At 45.3% G+C, this 19951-nt stretch overlaps 1 protein-coding gene across 4 annotated transcripts in view; it reads left to right on the forward strand.

The window, feature by feature from the left end:
- Positions 1 to 19951, forward strand: part of PAK3 (p21 (RAC1) activated kinase 3) — a 199202-nt gene that overhangs the window by 95733 nt on the left and 83518 nt on the right. Inside the window, exon 1 of one of the 4 annotated variants that reach the window (XM_026848323.1) lies at positions 2192 to 2282. The exons of 2 other annotated variants lie outside the window; for them this stretch is intronic. The gene's annotated coding sequence lies outside the window, so the exon portion shown is untranslated. Of the gene's footprint in view, positions 1 to 2191; positions 2283 to 19951 lie in introns of those variants that run through there. One more of the 4 variants, XM_026848322.1, reaches the window with a different exon arrangement.

Genomic DNA, 19951 nt, shown 5'->3' on the forward strand with positions numbered 1-19951 from the left:
TCCTTCCTTCCTTCCTTCCTTCCTTCCTTCCTTCCTTCCTTCCCTCCCTTCCTTTCTTTCCACTGTATGTTGTAAAATGTTAAAAAAGATTTTAAGAAGTAGACACTCTGTTTTCTCCTATATGTTCGCCTACTTTCTGCATTCCATGTCTCTTGGGACATAAATTGCAAATGATGAAGAATGTTTGTTGGGGAAAAAAACGAGCAGAATTCCTTTGAAAAGTTGTAACTAGGGATGGAAACATTTCTCTTCTTTTCTGATTCCTGCAAATTCTACTTACAGAGACTAAATAGGAGTACAGATAATTTGACCCCTTTTCCTTTTAACTGTTTGTTCTACGGCAAGAGACTGCTTTTGGGTAGAGTTATTCCAATAGCTTTTACAGAGTTTCCTGATGCCTCACTGTAGATGTGCTATAGAAAAATCCCAACTGGCAGTTCATCCTGGAGAGCGAGCATGGGGCAAGTGTCTGTGTTTGTGATGGAGAGGCACAAATGATCAGGGAGCCTGAGTTCACCAAGATGCCATTTTTCTCCTCTGGGCATTCCTCCCTGCAGAGCTTGCTGCATTTGTGGCCTAGTTTTAATGAGAGATTTTTGACAGCAGTGGTGAATGTTGACATTTTCCTCTATTTTAATTTTTTTTTTGAGCTGAGCACCCAGTGTAGTGAGGAAGCTTGAGACTGCCTGATTCAGCCCCTCTGACTGCAGGTACCATGTCCTAGAGTCTGCTTTATAAACTCCTGAAGATAGTTAATGGTTTCTTTCCCCCATTCTTTCTATTGAAAAGTAGGTTCTGCCTCATCCTTCTGGTAATGGAAACATAATTTCCAGTCTAAATTTACTTATGGCCTTTTTATTCTTCTTTGTTTATTTCTAATCACTGATCTTGACTAGCTATTTTTCCTCCTTGGTGTTCGCCTTCAAGTTATTTCTGGATTGCGGTGTTGACCCCTCTTAGTCTCTGGTTAAGCTAAAAAAAGACAGCTACTCTGGTCTCCCATGAGGAATCTCCCTTATTCTGATTATCCTACCAGTCTTCGTCAGTCTCTGGCTTTTTTGGAGTTCAGTATGTGTGTGTTGAAGAGGGGCCCACACAACACCCTCTGTGTTCTGGGTGGTTCCTCCATGTTCTGGACTGTTTAAAATGGCTTTGCTCATCACAAGTCACGTGTGATTTTCAGTAAATACATGTTTTTGTTTTTAAACCAAACACCCAGCCACCATTCACTGAATGCAAAAGCAAATTCCTGTCTGTGCAGAGTAAGGAATGATATGTAATTCTTTGGAGAGCTAAAGGATGGAATATTTGTTGGGACAGCCCAGGTGCTGAGGGCATTTAAAAAGTCTGCTTCCCTTGCTCTGTGAGAGTGGGACAGTTATTGCCACCAGGCCTTTATATTTGTCTTCTCTACTTTAAGTTGAGCGCTCTACTTCTTTAGGCAGGATCCCGTTTTGTAGTAAGGAGTGGAACATTTAAATACGGTATTTATGGGTTGTGTCTGAACTATAATTATTTGCAAATCACAAGAAAGGCTTCCAAACCTAGTGCAGCCTAGTCCATATTGGAGCAGGATTTGCCAGGCAGCCCGGGTGCTGCACAGGGTGGCCACCGTGGGCCTAATGCACACATGTGAGCGGGGGATTTGCTCTGTGCTGTTGTGGCACTTTGGAAAACATCTGACTTTTTACTTAAAACTGTTCAGCCTAGCCTGGGGGCATAAGACAGAACAGGGTGGGGAGGTAGAAGGGCAAGCCTGGCAGGGGTATCCAGCTAGCAGGGAAACCAGAACCAATTTGCAAGGTTTAAAAAGAAAGCGAGATCTAAGAAAATCTCTCCCTGGTCTGCAAAAAATAGTGCAGCTATTGTGCCATTTGAAGGTACAGGAGTTGCAGGTAGCTAGTAAGAGCTTTGCTGCAGCTGGAAGCCATAGGTCAAAATTTCAGTCAGGGTTACGAGAAATTGATGGCACTATGTGGCGTTTTGCTAGCTTCAATCAGGCCTGATATTTGTTTTCCCAAGTGAAAGGGTTCAGTCAATCTTGCAGCCTGCCTGGAGAACAAAGGAGTGAGACAGATTTAATGCTCGTTCTGTTAATTGCCCAGTGGCCATTCTTTCAGCATGGATCTGTGTTTATGTGCCAGAATAATTTGGGTTTATGTCTGACACAGGAGATCTGACTTGTGGAGGGACTTCAGTCTGGGCTGTTATTCTTGGAGCACTGGGGAAATGAGGGCATATCCTCCCTGCCCTTATAGTCTGCAACTGAAGACATCTTTCAGGTAGGAGTTGTTTCCTATTGATGGCCAGAGAGGTGAGTGACATCTAAGCCCTCTTTTAAAGCAAAGTGGGAGGGGAAGAAAGAGAGAAAAGGAACCAAAAGGTTATGAAGGGTTTTCTTCAGCCTGGCTTAATTTGGAGGTGACACTTCATATGTCAATTTAAATTAAGCCATTTCACAGAGCACCCATCCCAGAGCCTCTGATGCATTTGTAAGACGACAACTGTGGGGCATGCTGGGTGACTGACACAGTTGAGGACAAAGAGGGAGGGAGCTGCAGGAGGAGCTGAGATGCGGTGCTTCATGGAAGGGCTGCTTTGTCCCCTGATGTGTATATAATTACCAGGATGTAGTTCAGCCCTGATTTCTTTATCCCATGTTTTGGGCCTTGGGTGTATTAAGTCCAGGTATCTTGTATGTATGTCATGGTTTTCTGCAACCCTCCTGATCCGAGTAAGGTTTAAATAGGAATCTTTTCTGGATTTTGAACAGTTAATGTAATAGAAAGCTAACACCTGCATCTGCAGCCTTGTCCCCTTCAGTGCAGCTGAATAGCATTTCATGATGGCAGGGAAATAACTCAGTAAAACCAGGCCCTACTCCGTAGGCGATGAATGAAGCTCAAGTGAAGTAGAGGTCACTCGTGCTAATCTGAAGCAAATAGGATTGTGGGACTGGGGGAAGAGGGTGAACCTCCTTTTATGTACAAATTCTATAGCTCAGAGGCTTAGGAAACACTTCATAGTAAACATTTGCAAAGTATCCATGCCATTAACCTTTTCCGAGACGAGAAACAAATGGTTTTCCTGCTTCATTTTGTGCAGGTCTCGCATTTTGGTACGTATGCAAATTATGCTGGGTGGCAGTGTCTCATACAAATAAGCTTGAAATGCAGAGGCAGCCATGCAGGCAAAATGGCTTGCCTTTCCCTGCAGCTGCAACGAGACTTTTATCACAGAAGGACCAGGCAGGGGGAGAGCCTGATTTGTAAGAAAGCATCAGGAAGAGAGAAGATAACCAAGAATCCACCTGAAATGCTGGCACAGTTGCAGAAAGCACTGTGTCCATGCCACAGTGCTACCCTATATTTTTTGATGATCTGAGGGCCACCCAGCACTGGTTTAGTTTTCTTTGGATTTGGGAGCATCGTTATTGTAACTCTCAAGGCAGTGAAATACACAAGCAGCTCATGGCTGTGAGGAACTGGGGAGGTGATGTTTGGGAAGAAGAGATGAACAGCACTTATTTGAGATCAGAACTAAAATGAGCATGGAAGATAATACAAATACAAAATGCAAGCAGGCAACTTTGCAAGGATGTTGACTGCCTGTTGTAAAGATAGTGTGCAAAGGCTCTGCATTATATTGTGCTGCTAATATTTTCTGTTCCAGATCCTTGTGGGGCTGTGAATCAGGTTTTCCCATGCTATTTAACAGCAGTTACTGATATGCTTATATAGGATCATCCCAATTATGAGTCTTCTGTGTCTCTAACTGCTTTGCAATGTTTCTTCTATGAGTTGGGTGGGCATCAGGCACAGTTCGAAGGGATGAGTCCCCTGTTCACTGCATCTTAGGCTGTGCTTTTCCCTCAAGTGTATCAGGAGTGAGTATGCAGCAGGTTAGACTGAGTTTGACTTTCTGAGTCTGCAGTGTCTCTTGATTAACTTAGTGACAAGACCAAATGTTACTTAATTTTAATGATAGATGACAGCAAAACAGAAGAGAAAAGGGAGTGGATAAAAAGTTGATAAAGACATGAGCTTCCCTGGCTTTTGTTTGCAACCAGACCTTTCTGGAGTTATGGTTCTTCTGACCCTCCTGTGCTGGAGTAAACCAGCAGTGCTACCTGCCCATGGAATGGGAGAGGGGCTCTAAGCAAGTGTGTGTAGTGCTCTCCATCAAGCAGAGGAAAGGGGCTACTTGGCATTATTGGTTTCTTCCCTGTGTAGGTGCAGACATCCACAGCTTGAACCGACTCCTTACTTTCATCTAGGTGAGTTGTGAGAAGGAAAGAACAGTGGAGCTGCAGATTCGCACCCTGCCTTGCAGGATCTATTCCCTCTCGCTTTGATCTTTTTTCTCACTGAGTAACAGGCAGCATGACCCCAATGTGATGCTCTGGCTGTAGACTGCATTGTCATGTTGAAAAATGAATTGCCTCAGAGCCTTCAGTCTATCTCCTGGGCTATTTCCTGTTAAAACCAGGAAAGCTGGGATTTCCACGTGACTTTGAAGCTCAGAGCTCTGATGTACAGAGAAATCCTGTCTCTCTGTGTTCATTCATTCCTGCTTCTGATCCCTCCTTTTCTCTTCCATTATCTCAAATGCTTTTGGAAACTTCATTTTCAAAGCACTATACCGTCTCATGGGCCACTGCTCACTTGAGTTTCCTTCTGTGGGCATCATGGTTTAGTAGGAAATGCAACAGTGGTTTGAAATGTTTGGCAGACAAGATAGGGAAAAATAGATCTGTGAGTTATTAAGGGCAAGAGTAATGACTTTTACCTTCAGAGTTTACAGATATTTTTTTCCATTTTCATCTGCCAAACACTTAGGCTTTTCTGCATTGTCTGCATCTGGAGGGTGTCTGTTTTGGCAGAGAATTATCTTGGATGTGCAGCCTGTGTGAAGCTGCCTTGGGCACCTCCTGAATGTTCTGGCTCTCTGGTTCAGGCCTTCTGCGTACACAAGCTTGTATTGGTTTTAGCATTTCACCTCCGGTCACTCATGAACTGATTCTTTAGTGGGAGACTGGTATTTCTTTTTGTAACTATTCATCCTCATGTCAACTGCAGGTTTCAGTAAGAACCTGGGCTGCGTTCTTCCCTTGGTAACTGAAAACCTCCTTTTCCCCAGAGGCGACAGCCTGCTGCTTGCGCTTGTAACACCTCTGCCTATGCAGAATGGGCACATGATAACAACATGGTGGGTTTTTTCCAGTGATCAGACTGATCAGACCCTTAAAACTCACTGAGAATTAAGCAAGTTAAACTCAGCTTTTTCCTTGACCAGACCACTGTCCTCTAAAAACAATCTTTAGACAAAAAAACTCTTTTTTTGTGGTAGAGTTTTCTCAGTTCTTAGATTTTGTGTGTGGAGGTCAAATCTTTGGTTAATGTTTCATTTTCATGGCCCTTTGTAAGTTGTTTCCTTTCCATTCCTTCTGTGTTCCTGGCCAAAAAGGGAGGAGAGATACCATAACACAAGTAATGCCTTTGTTTCCCCAGCTTCACTGTGGTGCAGAGATATGTGATCACCACTTGTTTTCGCAGTTTTTGGCAGAAGTAGTTTTTAACTCCAGCCATTAAAAGCATATTGGACTTGTGTGTCCTTTATAATTGCTAAGGTATGGGAACTGCTTTCTAGAGGTGCCAAACACCTGGAAACTTATTTTGAAATGACAAGTATTTGGTGCTTCTAAAACTAGATTTTCTGTGGAAGGGAGCCTTCTGTGTCTTCATTTCTTTCCCTCTGCTGTTGTAGGCATTCATATGCAGTGATGCTTTCCATGAGTGTACTGTATTGAAATCACTGGGTTTCTTGCCTCATTGTAGGGCTGTTCTGTGCTCTCCAAGGTTAGAAGCTGGCTCCTAGCTGACACCTATACCTGTTGCTCACATCATCAAGGAAGAAAGGCAAGATGCAAAGGCTGTATTTTAATTAGGCCACAATCTAATTAGCTTACCTGTGAACACAGCCAGACTGCACACTGTGATTTTCTTGCTTATTCCCAGTTCTTTGGGGATTTGTTACCAGCCTTTCTCTCTGTGGGAGGAACCTGGAAGCTATGAGTTTTGAGCTCTGTTTCAGTCAGTGCTATTGACTGACTTGTGACGTTGTGCAAGTCCCTTTGGGTCTTGCTTGTAGGGCTTTGCAAACATTGGAGAGAGTCAAACGCATTTCCTTCACTTCCCAGCATTCATTGTGAGCCCTAATTAACACTTAAAAAGTAAGGGACTTTAGGCTACAGGGTGCCACAGAACTATATTGCTATGGAAATACAATTAATAAATAATAAAACACAAGGTACAGGAGTTCCAAAACTGCATATTGCAATAATTTATTTTCATTATTTGTTTACGGCATTCAGTCTATATGAGTCATACTATACATCTTAATTTTCATTACTGCTGGAGAAATCCTGGGTAGGCAACATTAATATTCTACCTCCTAAAGTACTGATGTAAACGGTAGTGTGATCCCAGGTGATGGGAAACTATTACTGCTGTGTCCTACTGTTCTTCAGCTGCCAGCTCTCAGAATCCAGCTCTCCCATCACGGCCCTGTTTACAAGAGGATGAGTTCCAACCAGCTAGTCTGACCTCCCATGCAAAACAGATTGCAAACTTTTACCCAAAGATTTCTATTTCAAGCTCAATAACTTCCACTTAGATTAGAGCATGCCGTTTAGACAGACTCAGTGGAGATGCAGAAACTGTAAGTCAGAGAAAATCTACTACTTTGCTTAGTAAATTATTTCAGTGGTGCATTGCTTTGGTCTAAAAATGTTCCTCTTACTTATTTCCAGTTTTTGTTGTGCTTCTCATGATGCTTTTGTTTAAAATTGAAAAAGACTCAAACACCCACTAATCTCAAGATTTTTCATGGCACAGGTACATACAGACTGTGATTGAGATACAACTTAACCTTCTCATTACTAAATTACAGGCACTGAGCTCATTTCATCTCTCTCTGCAGGATGGATTATCTGGACTTTAAATTCTGGGGTTTTATCTTTTCTACTAAACTCTGTGCTGTCAGACATTGTCCCTTTTTAGAGTGAACACCAGAACTGACACTACAGCAATTTGGTAATGATGGTTAATCACTTTTATCATCAAGAGTGTGCATAACTCATTTCCCTTCCTGGAGGAATTTAGGATCTAAGCCTTTGAGATGGCTCTTGGCAGGATGAGTGTCTGTTTCTGGCTCCAATTATAAGATTGTTTCCTGTGTGAAGGTGAAAAAGCAAACAGGAGAGGGTGACGGAGCAGGAAGAGGACAGAAGGAAAGGGAAGGGAAAGGGGCACTGGGTGCTCTCATCTCAGGGAAGTCTAATGTGTATGTCTGTACAAGGCAATCAGAAGATCTTGCCCTACAAGGCATTAATTGCCAGTGTGAAACGATAAGTTTGGGTCCATGTCAAGGACAGCCATGGGAGGAGAACACAGGTCCTAAGCCTTTGTGGCTCAGAGATGAAGTGGCTCTGTTGTTTGCAGAGCTTGTGTCAAGTTGACTATCAGAGTGTGGTTTTCTTGCACTTTTGGATATTTCATGCTCTGTACTCTAGTCCTTTGCTCTTTGCCCAGCAGCCTTTGTATTACTTGTCAGTTAGATTGGCATGTTCCTACTGTTGCCAGCTTCTATAATTTTGCCAGACTTTTTTCATGAAGCTCCCATGAGTGTAATTATTGCCCTGATGAGGGTTGGTGCTGCATGGCTCTCCTTCAGTGCGCGGAACTCATATAGCACAGGGGCTCTGCTAAGAGTCTCCCTGACATTTTGGGGAGCAAAATTAGCAGTGGTGTCCAGCAAATGCTTTTGACTTGAGCCCCTTTAATGAAATATTCCTTTGTGCAAAGTGTGCAGGTTTGGAATCCCCTTGCTTCTTTCTCCCAGGAGAACTGGATAAATTACCCGTATTTGTCCCCAGTGGCTATCACTGCAAGTGTAGTGGTTAGGGATGAGATGACTCATGGCAGAGCCATTCTTTCTGGCTCTCAGCATACTCTGCAAAATACCTGGGCATCTGAATCTTCATGTTTTCTTTGCAGCTGCAGTCCTTAGAAACTGAGGTTCCAGGGGGCCAGGCAGTCTTTTGAGGAAGAAGCCAGTATATGTTTTTTTTTTTTTTTTTTTTGTATTGATGTCTTCTTACCCAGCTAGCAGAAGCATAACGAGGAATCTCTTGAGATCTCAAGTGTTTCCTTAACTGTTATTCTTTCCCTACCAGGAAAACATGTTTGTTTTACTTAAACAATCCTTGTAGCAGATGGTAGAATTGAATCCACCTAATTTATTTCCTGCAGCCGATGAGAGCGGAGAGGTAGGGATATTGGAGAAGCACAGGCTATTTGCCCTGCTTAGGGGGGGGACAGGAGCCAGTGCTACCTCTGTGCTCTGGGTCTGGAGAGCTCTGCACCACACAAAGTTGCTTTGTAAAGGTTAATTAAGAGAGAAGGTGCCAGTAGATGGCACTCATGAATACACAACATGATCTCAGGGTTTTGCAGGGCTACAGTCACTTCTTTTGGGCATGTGTAGCAAAAGGTGCCAAGTAGTGGAGCATTCACATGCTGAATTCACAGACACAACTCCAAGGCATGTGGCCAGTGCTGCAGTAAGCAATAGCCATTGGGTTGGGAGCCTAGGAGGTGGGGAGGAACGACTGCTGTCTCTTAGAAAGGAAACTGATGATGCCCCTGGATTCGATGGCCATCCTCATCACCCCCTAGCCTTTTCTGGCTTTGTTGGTACAAGGACACTGGAGGGAGGTGTAGTGACACAAGCCTGCCAGTTCAGTGGTGGCAATTCTGGACAGACAGTTTTCTGCAGGGTCAAAATTATTTTTGCTTTGAAAATTACAAAGTAGAGCAGTTAATACAGGGAGTAGGCTCCCAAAGTAAAGTGGATTATTCTGCGTGCTAACATGTATATGGGACTGGTTGTGCCTCTCCATTTCCCTTATGTAGGGTAAGATTGATCTGTTTCTTTGTCTTATTTACATGAGTTTTGGGTAGCTCACGGAGTGGAGTTACTATGGATTGGCCACAGTTTGTGGGCTGGCACCCTTAAAGGAGGTACAGCCTGGGACAGGGCAGATGCAGATGTCACCCAGCATTGTGCCCCTGACAGGGCTGCAGCCCACCTGAGGTAGAATTTGTTTTCATATTTTTGGAGACAATAGAGGGAAGAAAATTCCTATGTTATTTGCGAGCTCTTTTGGTTTGGGGTTTGCCTTTTTGAACCACAACCAAGAGAGCTCAAAGGCCATGAAGCTTGAGATACTTTCAGTTCCAATACTTTCTGACATTAAACTGCTAAACAGCAAACAGATAAGATCTTTCTCCTCCTGTCTCCTGAATCCATCCAGCTGGTTCTGAGCAGATCACTCGGGTGCAAATAAAACACATTTCTTAGTCTCCTTCCAAGGGAATTGGTGTTGGCATCTTGACTTTCCATCTCTCCAAGGAGTGTTGAGCATAGCAGTGACAGGAGACACGAGCTGGGGAGTGCAAGGCTGCCTCTCTGTGCCAGCTCTAGCTTGGTGGGCTCTGGCAGGCACTGACACTGCCCACCCTGGGACTGAAGAGAGTTAGGCTTACAGTTGTGCCTGACTAGTCCCACTCTCCTTGGACAGACCTGTTCAGCTGCTGTCTGGTGCAACAAGTAGCCAGAACTGCAGCTTCAGTCTGCTAGCATTCATTCCTGATGGGGAAAGCAGTGACATTCAGCTTCCATTAGAAGACAAAAATGGCATCACAGGCCATATGAGGGCACATTTTCAGCAGTCAGATTGAAGGCAAGGTATGAGCTCTATTTCTGAGCCAGAATAGCAGGCTGTTCCTGGTCCGTGGGACTTGTTAGCCCAGCAGTGATTAGTGAGGGAAAAGCAAAGGCCACAAAGCTTCTTCTGCCCAGTTCTGGTGAGAGAAGGTGATAAGGGATTCATTGTGCAACCAGGAGATAACTGGCGGCAGTAGCATGAAGCAGTGCCAGTCCTTTTTGCCATAGCAATTGTCCAGACATTTTGTTCACAGCTATAATTCACCTTGCCACACAGTCAATCTGTTCTGAACCATGCACTGTTACAAAAGGAGCACGGCTGCCACATAAAAGCAAGTGGGATGACACCAAGGCTGTGTGTGAGATTAAGTGTGGAAATCCATTTTGTTGGTGCAGGGCTTGAGGGAGGCAGGTGGTGAAAGAATTGGACCTCCAAAGGGCAAGTCAGCCTCCTCTCCCCTCTCTCTTCCTTCTCCGCAGATACCTGTAAGTGTAGTGTAAACTACAATCACTTAACTCCTTGTGAGGAGGAGGAGCTGGGCTCTACTTGTCTCAGCCTGAACTGACAGACCAGATCTCTTGTGGGAAATAGAGCCCATGTCTTGTGTGATGACAAACTTGAAAGAGCAGGGACCAGGTCTCTCTGATGATGTCTGTGTGGAAAAGTGAACAGACAGCTTTTGGTTTAGTTGGAAGCCATCCTGCCGGTGTCATACCTTCTGTGTTGCATACTACAGCCCAGGCTTGATGTGTCTGCCCTGTGTGTAGGGAGAGCAGGCTGTCTGCTGATAGCCTCGATCCTCTCTTGACCTGCAGGTGTCAGCTCCAAGGAGACAGTGTGGTTAGGGTGACTGGACTTGGCTAAGGTGCTCCCTTGGGACCTTCAGTCCAAGTTATCAGGAGCTGAAATGTTGATGATGGAGGAGCCCGTCCTGCTTGGCAACATAGGTCTCTACTCGCCAGCTTTGGGTCTGTGGCCATGTGTCACATCGGCCTGTAAAGAGTAACTGTGTCCTGGAGCTGCCCAGCCCTGCATCAGTCCCCGAGCACTGCCTCAAGGTGTTGCTGTCTCCAGAACATGAGGTTCAAACCTCATGGAGTTAAACAAGGCCAAGGGCAAGGTCCTGCACATGGGTCAGAGCAATCTCAAGCACAAATCCAGGCTGGGCTGAGATTGGATCGAGAGCAGCCCTGCAGAGAAGGACTTGGGGGTATGAGTGGATGGAAAACTGACTGTGAGCCAGCAATGTGCGCTCACAGCCCAGAAAGCCAACCGTGTCCTGGGCTGCATCCAGAGCAGTGTGGGCAGCAGGGCGAGGGAGGGGATTCTCCCCCTCTACTCTGAAAGAGGGTAGATTCAGATTAGATATGAGGACGAAATTCTTCCCTGTGAGGGTGGTGAGGCACTGGCACAGGTTGCCCAGAGAAGCTGTGGCTGCCCCCTCCCTGGCAGGGTTCAAGGCCAGGTTGGACGGGGCTTGGAGCAACCTGGGCTGGTGGAAGGTGTCCCTGCCCGGGGCAGGGGTGGTGGAACTGGATGATCTGTAAGGTCCCTTCCAACCCAAACCATTCTATGAGTCTATGAAATGGCTCCTTACCTGCCATCTGCAGGGCTGTGTGCAGCCCTCTGAGATGCAACAGATATCACTTGCCAGAAGGATGATGCTTCTCTTCCTCTGATGATGAGGAATTTGCTTTGTTAAGACTTTCTGAACTTCCAGGATTTCTTCCCCTCACCATGGCACAGCAGTTATTCCTGCTGGGGCAAGCACCCATTGCCTTCTTGAGTAGTAGCTCTCCCTTGGGCTGTGCAAGATAATTGGCCTGTTTCCCTGATGTGGAACCAACAGCTGTGCAAGATGGCTAACAAGAAGAAGCCAGGGTAGCAACAAGATTAAAAACATTTATGAACAAACATCTCGTTTTGACTGCAAGGAGGCACTGAAGCATAAGAGTCTGGATCCCACAGTAAGCCAGAGGCAGACTAGATTGGCATTCTGACTGGCAGTCACACAGTAAAGAAGCGCTGGTAGCATGGGAAAAGTGAGGGCAGGAATCCAGTCTTATTTACACTGGTGGAAGCTGGAGTAATGTCATGGAACCGCCTGCTAGGTTTGGCTGCATCCTGTTGGCTAGAGCCCAGTGCGGATACATGGCATCAGGAGAGCAGGCAGGATGCCACTGAATCCAGTACTGTCCTCTGGCTCTGTTCCTCTCTGCCAGTGGCCTCAATACAGGATGCTACCTTTCATTGTAAAGATAGTTCCTATGGATCCATTATCTGCTTACCAGGTACCAAGAGCAGGGAGATGGATACTGAGTGTGGTGACCCCATCCTGGTGGGTGACATCGGCAGAAGCTAAGCGTGATTGTCAGTGAAGGTGTCAGAGTGACAGAGGTAGAGTGAGTTCTCCAATGAAATATGTTGCTTTCTTTCATGAAAAAATAAAGGTATTTAATTTTAATTTCTATTTTAAGGGTGATTGTTCTTGGCTGGGTTGGGTCCACGTAACACTTCACAAAGTGATTTCAGATAGTTGAAGGCTGTCAACACACCCCAGTCATTTTCCTCTCATGCAGTGAAGGATTTTTTGGAGGAAGGTTTATGACATATCCTTGCATTGAAGTAGCTCAGACTGTCAGGGAAACTTATGAGGTAACTGCAAAGGCACTTTTATGACAAAGAAGGCTGTCTTGGTACATTTGCTACAGGTTGCACATATGCAACCTGAAGAGATGAAGGCCTGCTGTAAGATCTCTTCACGGAGAGAAATCCATTTGCTCATGGAAGGAGACGGTTTCTTTATTTATATGCTAGGTTTACCAGAGACAGGAATCCCAGAGCTTTGGATTTCATGGGTACCAAAAGAGGAACTATCTCATGGAAGATGGGGGTTAGTTGAATAGCTGGGCAACCATGACGGTTTGTAGCCTTTGTGATGCATGAGAGCACACAGACACCATTGCTGTAACAGGGATCCCCTGACCCCATGGGAGCTTCTTGACCGCCTGGCTGTGGGCAGGCCTGGGATGGAAGGGGGGTCTGACCTGGCACAGCAGCTCAGCGCAGAGCAGGCCGAAAGCTTCAGTTAGTCCCTGTCTCCAGTGGCATTGATGTCACATGTTTATCTTGGAAATCAGCCCCTCCAGCCCCATCCCATATATTAGCAATTCCAATAAAAATAATAATTGGATACAGTCCATTGCGTTTAACATTTTAATGTCAGCTGGGGATTTCTTCCTGATCCTAGCTCTTGATTAGGTGACATCTTTAAGCACGAGATTAATAAGCCTGACTGTATTCTCTGTATTGAGCTGACTGTATTGAGCGCCGGACTTTAACAGCCAGAGATGAGGGCTGAAATGTAGTGCATTCTGCACTGTCATGCTTTATATACTTGACTGAAGCTGGTCAAAAGGTCATGCTCACAATTCTTGAAACATTTTTTCTTTTTACATTTGTTTTTGATCTGAACTGGATGGAGAACAAAACTTTCATAGATTTGCCATGAACAAAATGTTTTCCTATCCTGTGAGTGCATGCTAAAATGGATACTTTCTTGAGTTTTTTAAAGACGCTGGTCACTGAAAGTGATATGAAAAGGTCTCCACATCTAAGACAGGTTTCACCCTCTCCCTATGGACTGTCTTGAGTTCAGGGTCCCATGGACATATCTTTCCTTAATTTTGGGGTTCAAAACTGTTCTACTGTTCAGATACGACTTGTCAAACCAGGGTTGTTTTTTTTACACTAAAAAGCATATTGTTTAGAAGGAAAAGAAAAAAACCTGTTTTGCCAGAAAACTCAATCTCCACGACCTTCTGGATTCTGATCTTACAATAAAGTGATTTTTTTTCTGGTGTTGTGGCCTTCTGTCTTAAAACTAATGCTTGGCTCTGTCTATGCTATGTCAAAACAGACCTTAACTTTCTCAATGACATGGAAGAAATCTATGGAACGAACTTCTCCTTGGTGTTTGTACCTGCACACATGCTTAGCTGGGTGACCAGCCTTCATTATTTCTTATGGAGTTGTCTTTGTAGCCAAACAAAACCAAGAGTCTGGAGACAAATAGTAGTGAAATGCTACTTGGCAGGAACAAATCTATAAGCTCATACGTTTTACTGTCTGTGTCCTGATGTATAGTGAGCTACATGTGTGTGCAGAGTTACAGGGGAGAAAGGGAAGGAAGGTGCTAGAAGGGTTCACAGAGAAGGAGAAGGAGAAGGAGAAGGAGAAGGAGAAGGAGAAGGAGAAGGAGAAGGAGAAGGAGAAGGAGAAGGAGAAGGAGAAGGAGAAGGAGGTATTCTCCTCTGAAGAAGTAACTGCAGTGAGGATGTGCTGGAGGCAAGGTTGTCTTTCAGGCTTAGTAGCTCCTCTCGGTACATGTAAGTTTGTTTCTGGCATTCTCCATTCACTGTCATGATGTGGTCAGTCTTGCAAAGGTAAAAGTCCTTCCTCTGGAGCAAGTTCCTGAAACCTTGTTTGAACTGTCTCGCTAAATCAGGTTTCAGAGGAATCTTTTTCTTCAGCTGTTGCAAATTGTTCATATCACAAAAGCAGTCTCAGTCCTGCTGCTCTAGCTGGTATTAGGCACACTAAAGGAAGGAGGAGCACTTTAGCTAGTGCAGCTGATGCCTGCCTGCTATAGCAGAGAGCCATTGATTCTTTAACCCAATACCAAATACTTTGCCTGGTCAGCAGCCACAGTTTCTTGCATTTTAACTTTGCAGGTCACAACCCCGTTAAGCTTGGGAAGGATATTCTCTAAGGCAAGACACACGTTCTCTATCATGCTTTTTCTAATTGTGAGGCTTCAGTCTAGCAGGCTGGTATGGAAGTACTGTAAGATCCCAGACAGCCCTTGTCTCTATCTAGTCTTCTAGCTGCTGGGAGGACACAGCCTTGAGCTGGCATGGTAGTAAAATCTAACTGTCATGGGATATTCTCCAGGCAATGGAAGTCTTCACTGGTGGAATGGGTACCACACAAAGACCCTTTTTTTTTCTCCAGGCCCTCTGGGCTGATGTTATCCCAATGCCTTTAGTACCTTTGCATTGCAACATTTTGGTATCCCCAGCGTTCACAAGCCGTCATGCAGTGCCTGTGTTTGCCCTCCTTTGTTTGTATTCACCCATGACATCAGTAGAGTTGCCATAGCTGTGAAATCAAAGTTCATACTGATCTAGTATGAGGTTAAATACACAACATTTATAGTGAGAAAAGCCGTTCTTCAAGAGAGAGATGAATAAGAAGGAGGAGCCACATGGAAATAAGGATCTGCTTCAATTTGTGGGGACAGGGGAAGGAACCACCAAAGATGAAAGCAGCTTCAGCTGTCCCATCTGCTTTGAAGGAATAATTCAGACCCTCCCCTGTGATACTGTAGCGGAGGGTCTAGGATCTCGAAGAAGTGCAAACCATTATGAGTTTGTCTGTGCTATAGGACAGACAGAGATAAGTCAACCCAGACTTGGAGGCTGTGTGACTGGGTTACCATGGGAGGATGTCCAAGCTGCAAGAATTGTTTGCATGGATACAAACTTTGGGAGCCCCTGGTAGCTTTGCTGTTCTCACAACCTTGGGTGATGCCTTCATCTTATGCTTCTAGCAGCTGGGATGCTAAAGGAAGGGTGCTAGTTCCAGGGATTGAAAACAAGTTGGAGAGTCATTCCTCTTCAGGTTGCCTCTTTCTGGATGGTAGTCTGTATCTCCAGCTTCTTTTGTAGTGCATTACTGCCCCCCCTCACAGGTTGTCTCCCTCCCTGCTCCCATGGAGCCCATCTCAGCACAATAGGGAAATCCTGGACTTCAGTGGCTTCAGGCTTCCGTGCTCTCTCCAGAATACTCTGAAGGCAGAAGGAGGTGAAGGATGGCAAAGTTCTCCTGGCAGCTACTCGGCCCTGCTTCTCTTCCACAGCAAACAGCACTTCAGTCTCCTGTATCTTCAGTCCAGAATCATCCCTCATGTGAAATCTAGTGATGGAGTGCAAAGAAGAGGTCTGAATCCCTGCCTAAGACCTTTCTGTTCCTGAAACACAACTGCATTGGGTGGTAAAGGGCCAGAGAGGAAGATTTTTTTTAATTTAAAAAATGTCTGACCAAGAAACAGGCATTAAAAAATTCAATAGTGCCTTTAATTTAAAAGCTGTTAATGCCATTTCATTTTATAACAGCCTTGTTGGCTTTAATCAGTTCATTTTCATAAATCAGATCAGATATATACCTTCCCTTTGGATGTTACCTTCATGTGGTTTGGTTTCCGAGTCACAGACATGGTCTCAGTATTCAGCATCTCTAAAACCCCAAAATGTCAGGTACCCCTTTCAGATATGTATATCCAGGTGGGAGCTCAGCATGTCTCCCTTCTGACAGGTGTGCTCTCAGCACAGGGCTGAGCTCAGGTGTGAAAAGCAGAGGGCTGTGCAGGCAGGGCTGCTTCACACTTTGCCTCAGTGCTGCAGTAATTAGTCTTAATGATTACATAGAGGTGAATGTAAATGAAAACCCCAGATCCACACACTGCCACAGTGTGGCTAAACCTGAGCGTAGCCTGTATAATGCTGACATTTTACCTCTTGAGCCTCTCTGTTTTGATGCCTCTCAGCAGGCACAGGAATCGGTATCATTCCTGTTCACAGTAGTTGGGAAAAAAAATAGGAGAATTATTTGGGTAAAAATCTGGTATGTTGGGAAATGCTTTTCAGATTAAAACAAAGATAAACAGCTTGGAGAATAGTTATGTATCTCATGCAGCTTTAGACATTTTACAGGTTGAAAACCAAGGCACAGTGATGTATGGCTGTTCCAGTGAAGAATCAGTGCTGAATGACAACTATTTTTCCAGGCAAAGATAAATTTGCTGCATTTTCCCATCTTGCTGTGGTGATTTTACTGTCAGATTTTGCCCTTAAAGCATATGGCACCATAGTTACATATGTGTGTTCCTAAATGAGAGATGTAATCTTTCACCTCTGCTGAGACACTGTAGTGCAAGGGGTTATGCCTGGTCACGTATCGGTAAATCTGGTGTTTGTGCTGGGCCATGGCAGCTTTGCCACACTTCCCTGGGTCTGGGATAACAGGCTGCATCTCAGAGTCTTGTTCTCTGACACCAGGAAGGACTGGAAACCATTCTGTGCTCTTTAGTTAGGTAGGGTCAGTCTTGATTTTCTCAGGCCTGAGAGCAGATTGACTTCAACATCTTTACCAGATAAAATCCAGCAGGCAGGTGGGTCATCTTTGCTTGTGTTCAGCCAAATGTGATGTTCCCCATGAAGGAGGATGGGAGACGTTTAAGAGACATTAAGAGGATGGGACTTTACAGGAGTGTCTTGAAAAATTCTGAATCCTGTACCTGTTTCTGCAGGAATCGTAGAATCACAGAATGGTTTGGGTTGGAAAGGACCTTAAAGATCATCTAGTTCCAACCCCTCTGCCATGGGCAGGGACACCTTCCACTAGACTAGGTTGCTCAAAGCCCCGTCCAACCTGGCCTTGTTGTGAAGCTGTGATATGTGATATGTTCTGTTTACAAGCCATGTTAAGGTAGGGCTTGATTGATACATTTAAGCTGTTAGTCCTGCTATTCTTGTTGGAAGTTGATTTCCATTGCAGTTTAAAAAAAAAAAAAAAGGGCCTGGGAGTGACACTGGGGATCTGTGGGAGGTGATGTTGCTAGGAGGGTTAGTGCAGAGCTGCCACTGAGCTGCTGCCCAGCCCTGAGCTGCTGTAGCAGTTCTTTGCCTTAGTTTCCCCTCTGCTAAAATGAGAGGAGCAATGCTGCTGGGTTGTACAGCCTCTCTTGGGGAAGAATCGCTAATTACAGTTCAGGCAGTATTTCAGAGCTCAGGTTTAAGTACTATTGGCTCATATTGTTTCCCTCTTGCAAAACTGTATTCCAGGATGGGGATCTCCTTGCAGACATTGCCAACCCTTTGTTCCTTTCTGAGAGGGAGGATTTGTGAACCTGGTGCCTAGTATTAATCTGAGAGTATTTCTGTTATATGTAATCAACTATATCTCTGTCTTAGCTTTGAATTTTACATTCCCACAGTAGGAGAGCAGTACATTCAGTTTTACTACTTCCTGGAGGTGGATTATATCCCACTTGATTATTTACACTAGTTGTGAAGATTCAACAACATTTTAATGAGGTGTAGTAGTGGTATATTAAGAAATATATCTATGAAATGCAGTCTTTAGTAGTTGATTGGTATTTAATTGGCATGTGTTAATATTCCTATTATATCTCAGTTAAAACGACAGTTGAAGCATTAATTCTGAGTAGGAAAATTATTATTTGAGGTAAAAATATAAACTGAAGTAGAAGTACATATGCTTTTAATATGAAGACTTTATTAATAACGTGTTTACAGTAGGTATTTTTAAAACAGATGAAGATAACATAAAAGAAACATTCTGTCAGTTATTGCTGTAAGATTCACAAAGTTATCTATGGAGGCAATTTCCATCTCCTCCTGGGAAAGATTCAGACTACGTCATTTTGCAGAAAGGTTTTTTTCAAGAGTGTGTTCCTTAACATGAGTGTGGGCATTCTTCTCCAGGGTTGTGGTCTCGGGGATCAGTAGTGTGACAACTGAGCTTCTCCAAAGCCTTGGTGTTATCACCATTCATGAAGTTTTCAGACTGCAGCACGCCAGTCACTATTATTGCAGCCAGTGGTAGGAATCTTGTGGGTTTGTTGAGAACAGGGTGAAGCCCATGTTTCACAAGGACAGGTTGAAGGACAAAAGGTTTCCTGGGGTGAGAAGGCAGTGCATGTGTAGATTGCAGGGGAAGACACTGTGTTTGGTGCCTTGCATGATTTCCTCAGGCTCAGTCTCCAGTAATGACAAGGGGGCATCTCTATCCTGCCTTGTCATTCTTGCATCTAAGCTGAGAGGATCCTCAGGACAGCACAGCCATGCTTGAATTCTCTTTGATTGAGCTGCATTTGCTGCCAGTCCCTGCCCTGCCCTCTGTGAGGTTTGCAGTACATGTACCTCCCTGTGCCGCATGGCATGGTAGTGGGGAGGTATTTGAAACATTTGCAGAAGTTACCTGCAAATGGGGTGAACGAATAGTCTTTCAATGACTTACCCTCCAAGAGGTGGCATGTGAGACCAGTAGCACAGTGGGAAGGCCTCTGTGTGCCAGCCTCACTGTGTCACTTCTCCCAGGCTGCATTACTGCCCTGTGCCCGAGCGAGCCCTGGGCACCTTCACCACTCAGGGACTTGAGTCGTTCCCAGGCAGCACTTGTGTGTCATCCTTGCTCTGACTTTGCCTGGATCCCGGCAGATACCAGATCCCAGAGCTGAGCAGTTGGGATCCCCTCACTGCTGGCAGGCAGCCTGCCTGGTTCCCATCGCTACGTGTCGGTAGGTGGTTCCTGTCTAACGAAGCTCCTTTCCAAGGGAGGCTGTTGATGTGCTCCAGCATCGCCAGATGGTCCCCTTACCTCTTCTGCTCTCACGCTCCCTCGAAAACATTAATGATCCCTAAACCTCTCTGATGGAGGGGCTCCTTTTTGTGACAACCTCATTACGTGGTTATCAGGATCTGCCACTATCCAGGTTGTCACGACAACCAGCCTGAATCAGAGCCGCTGGGAAAGGTCTGAACCTCAGGCAAATAACCAGCCCCAGCTCCCAGCAGATGCTCACCCGCAGCCAATCGGCGGGGCGCTGGGAAACCATGACATCATGGGCCAAGCAGGCCCCAAAATTTAATTGTTAGCTTTCAGCGTCCCTCCGTGTCCCTTTCCCCCTGGTGCTCCCCAGATCAGCTCCCCTGGTGCAGCTAAGCCAGTCCTGCTGTGGTGCTGCTTCAAGCTGCTCTGGCACTGCCTCGGCTCGGCAGGGCTGGTGGAGGGGCCCCCCAAACCCCCCCACATAATGCAGCCTTGGTCAGGAGTGGGAGCTCTGACGGCTGAGGGCTTGTGCCTCGGCAGTCTGGCACAGGCAGAAAGCTGCAGGGTGGTATAATACCCACAGCTGTTAGGAGCCAGGGTACGTTGCTACTTACTGGGGTTTTGTTAATGGGGATGGGAGTTAGTTGTCAGAGTTAATTTTGTCTTCAGGATGAGCTCTCTGGCAGCTACCACTAAGTATGGGAGATTAATGGGATCCTTACCCCCCCCCCCCCCCCCCCCCCCCCC

This window comes from Athene cunicularia, assembly GCF_003259725.1.
Source record: "Athene cunicularia isolate RWA chromosome 4 unlocalized genomic scaffold, athCun1 chr4_part3, whole genome shotgun sequence".
Lineage (NCBI taxonomy): Eukaryota > Metazoa > Chordata > Aves > Strigiformes > Strigidae > Athene > Athene cunicularia.